Genomic DNA, 4,407 nt, shown 5'->3' with positions numbered 1-4,407 from the left:
TAATCCACTAGTGTGCGTTCATTAAGGTAGCGTTTGTTTGCAAAGATTGGAACTGAGACGGGGAGACAGAGACTCAGTATTATGTTTGTTGAGCTAGAGACTAGTACTTAAATTTTTGTCTCCGTCTTCAAAATTTCAGTATTTCAGTACCTCCAAATAGTAGGGACACTGAAGATAGAAAATTTTAAAGACGGGGACAGAAATTTTAATTATAATTTGTACCTAAATTATTCCCATTCTAATTCAATAATTCCAACATTAACCCTAATGTAAATCACTAGGCTTCATTGTTATCCCTCGTGACTCCATCTTCTCATTCTTCTTTAAGGTCATCACTGCAGCCTCTGAAGCACCACCTTCAAGAACAGCCACCTCATCGCCGCTGGTCTAGCCACCTTCCATTCTCACTCCTCAACAACATCACCACCACCACCACCGCCGCCAATCTCCTCTCTGTACCTAGACGACCCCTTCCGCACAGGTCGTTTCCTCACCAACGACGAGCTCAACTGCCTCCACTTCATGGAATCCTTCGTCTACTCGGAGGACCTCAAATCTGGCTCCATGTGGGTCCGTGTGATGCGCCCCGACGAGACTGACACCACCGTCGCTCTCCTCGCCGAATCCTTTGCCGAGTTAATGATGCTGCCGCGGGGGTACGCTGGGCTGCTCAGGTTCTTCATCAAGAAGTACCTGATGAGCGGATAATTTATACGCTTTTTGGCATTGTTTTTAGTATGTTTTTAGTAGGATCTAGTTACTTTTAGGGATGTTTTTATTAGTTTTTATGTTAAATTCACATTTCTGGACTTTACTATGAGTTTGTATATTTTTCTATGATTTCAGGTATTTTCTGGCTGAAATTGAGGGACTTGAGCAAAAATCATATTCAGAGGTTGAAGAAGGACTGCTGATGCTGTTGGATTCTGACCTCCCTGCACTCAAAGTAGATTTTCTGGAGCTACAGAACTCAAAATGGCACGCTTTCAATTGCGTTGGAAAGTAGACATTCAGGACTTTCCAGAAATATATAATAGTCCATACTTTGTTCGAGTTTAGATGATGCAAAAGGGCGTTGAACGCCAGTTCTACGCTGCAGTCTGGAGTTAAACGCCAGAAACACGTCACGAACCAGAGTTGAACGCCAAAAACACATTACAACTTGGCGTTCAACTCCAGAAGAAGCCTCTGCATGTGTAAACTTCAAGCTCAACCCAAGCACACACCAAGTGGGCCCCGGAAGTGGATTTATGCATCAATTACTTACTTCTGTAAACCCTAGTAGCTAGTCTAGTATATATAGAACTTTTTATCATTGTATTCGCAGTCTTGGTTACTCTGGTTCCCCTCTGGGGCCGAGACCAATGAACTCCATTATCACTTATTTATTTTCAACGGTAGAGTTTCTACACACCATAGATTAAGGTGTGGAGCTCTGCTGTTCCTCATGAATTAATGCAAAGTACTACTGTTTTTCTATTCAATTCAACTTATTCCGCTTCTAAGATATTCATTCGTACTTCAATATGAATGTGATGAACGTGACAATCATCATCATTCCCCCACGAACGCGTGCCTGACAACCACTTCCGGTCCACCTTAGATTGAATGAGTATCTCTTGGATCTCTTAATCAGAATCTTCGTGGTATAAGCTAGATTGATGGCGGCATTCATGAGAGTCCGAAAAGTCTAAACCTTGTCTGTGGTATTCCGAGTAGGATTCAGGGATTGAATGACTGTGACGAGCTTCAAACTCGCGAGTGCTGGGCATAGTGACAGACACAAAAGGATAGTAAATCCTATTCCAGTATGATCGGGAACCTCCAGATGATTAGCCATGCAGTGACAGCGCATTGGACCATTTTCACAGAGAGGATGGGATGTAGCCATTGACAACGGTGATGCCCTTATATAAGGCTAGCCATGGGAAAGGAGTAGGATTGATTGGATGAAGATAGAAGGAAAGCAGAAGTTCAGAGGAACGAACGCATCTCTATACGCTTATCTGAAATTCTCACCAATGATTTACATAAGTATTTCTATCTTTATTTTCTGTTTATTATTATTATTCGAAAACTCTATAACCATTTGATATCCGACTGACTGAGATTTGCAAGATGACCATAGCTTGCTTCATACCAACAATCTCCGTGGGATCGACCCTTACTCATGTAAGGTTTTATTACTTGGACGACCCAGTGCACTTGCTGGTTAGTTGTATCGAAGTTGTGACAATTTATGAATTAAGATTAGAGCACCAAGTTTTTTGGAGCCATTACCAGGGATCACAATTTCGTGCACCAAGTTTTTGGCGCCGTTGCCGGGGATTGTTCGAGTTTGGACAACTGACGGTTCATCGTGTTGCTCAGATTGGGTAATTTTCTTCTTATTTTATTTTCAAAAAAAGTTTTCAAAATTCTTTCAAAAATTTTTCTTTATTATCGTTTTTCAAAAAAATTTATTTTCGAAAAAAATTTTTTTTTTTAATTATTCTATGGCTTCAAAACTTTCAAGAATGAATTCTAGAGTTTCATGGTAACATGTTGAATCCTATCTGGCTGTAAAGCCATGTCTAAATTCCTTTGGACTGAGGATTCAACTAATCACTTCAATGCATGTAATAGCATACTAAAGCTTGGCTGGCTATTAAGCCATGTCTAACCCTCAGATTGGAGATTTAGACTAAAGAGCACAAGATTCCTGGAATTCATATTAAAAATTTTGGAATCCTTATTTTTCTTTTTCACATTAATTTTCAAAAAATCCAAAAAAAATTTATAAAATCATAAAAATAAAAAATATTTTGTGTTTCTTGTTTGAGTCTTGAGTCAATTTTTAAGTTTGGTGTCAATTGTATTTTTTCTAAAAATTTTTATGCATTTTTCGAAAATTCATGCATTCATAGTGTTCTTCATGATCTTCAAGTTGTTCTTGGCCAGTCTTCTTGTTTGATCTTCATATTTTCTTGTTTTGTGTCTTTTCTTGTTTTTCATATGCATTCTTGCATTCATAGTGTCTATACATGAAAAATTTCTAAGTTTGGTGTCTTGCATATTTTCTTTTCTTGAAAATTTTTCAAAAATAAGTTCTTGATGTTCATCTTGACATTCAAAGTGTTCTTGGTGTTCATCTTGACATTCATGGTGTTCTTGCATGCATCACATGTTTAGATCCAAAATCTTCATGCATTGCATCATTTTCATGTTTTTCTCTTTCATCATTAAAAATTCAAAATTCAAAAAATATCTTTCTCTTTTTCACTCATAAATTTCAAAAATTTGGATTGACTTTTTCAAAAATTTTTAAATCTAGTTGTTTTTATGAGTCAAATCAAATTTTCAATTTAAAAATCTTATCTTTTTCAAAATCTTTTTCAAAAATAAAATCTTTTTCATTTTTCTTATTTATTTTCGAAAATTTAAAAAAAATATATTTTTTTAAAATATTTTTCTTAATTTTACATCATATTTTCGAAAATATCATCAACAATTAATGTTTTGATTCAAAAATTTCAAGTTTGTTACTTACTTGTTAAGAAAGATTCAAACTTTAAGTTCTAGAATCATATCTTGTGATTTCTTGTGAATCAAGTCATTAATTGTGATTTTAAAAATCAAATCTTTTTCAAAACTAATTTCAATCATATCTTTTCAAAAATATCTTTTTATCTTATCTTTTTCAAATATCTTTTCTAACTTCTTATCTCCTTATCTTTTAAAAATTGAATTTCAAATATTTTTCAACTAACCACTCAACTTTTTATTTGATTCTTATCTTTAGTAAAACTGCCCAACTAATTTTTTACCTTTAATTTTCGAAAATTCCTTCCCCCTTTTTCAAAATTTCTTTTTAATTAACTAATTATTTTAATTTTTGATTTTAATTTTATTTCATTCCTAATTTTCGAAAATTACTAACCTTTTTCAAAAACTATTTTCGAAAATCACTAACTCTTTTTCAAAAATTATTTTCGAAAACTTCTCTCTCTCATCTTCTTCTATTTATTTATTCATCTACTAACACTTCTCTTCATCTCATATCTCTGCACACCTCACCCTTCTGTTTGGATTCTCCTTTCTTTTCTCTTCTACTCTTCTTTTCTTCTACTCACAACAAGGGAACCTCTATACTGTGGTAAAAAGGATCCCTATTATTATTTTTCTGTTCCCTTCTCTATCATATGAGCAGGAGCAAGGACAAGAACATTCTTGTTGAAGCAGATCCTGAACCTGAAAGGACTCTGAAAAGGAAACTAAGAGAAGTTAAAATACAACAATCCAGAGACAACCTTACAGGAATTTTCGAACAAGAAGAGGAGATGGCAGCCGAAAATAATAATGCAAGGAGGATGCTTGGTGACTTTACTGTACCTAATTCCAATTTACATGGAAGAAGCATCTCAATTC

The 4,407-nt window shown here is 35.0% G+C and overlaps 1 long non-coding RNA gene across 1 annotated transcript in view; it reads right to left on the bottom strand.

Moving 5' to 3' along the window:
• Positions 69-4,407, bottom strand: part of LOC110272329 — a 10,178-nt gene continuing 5,839 nt past the window's right edge. Inside the window, exon 2 of the long non-coding RNA XR_002363598.1 lies at positions 69-693. This is a non-coding gene — a long non-coding RNA (uncharacterized LOC110272329). The remainder of the gene's footprint in view (positions 694-4,407) is intronic.

The sequence above is a fragment of the Arachis ipaensis genome, chromosome B05, assembly GCF_000816755.2.
Source record: "Arachis ipaensis cultivar K30076 chromosome B05, Araip1.1, whole genome shotgun sequence".
NCBI lineage: Eukaryota > Viridiplantae > Streptophyta > Magnoliopsida > Fabales > Fabaceae > Arachis > Arachis ipaensis.
This window is presented reverse-complemented; position numbering and strand designations above follow the sequence as displayed.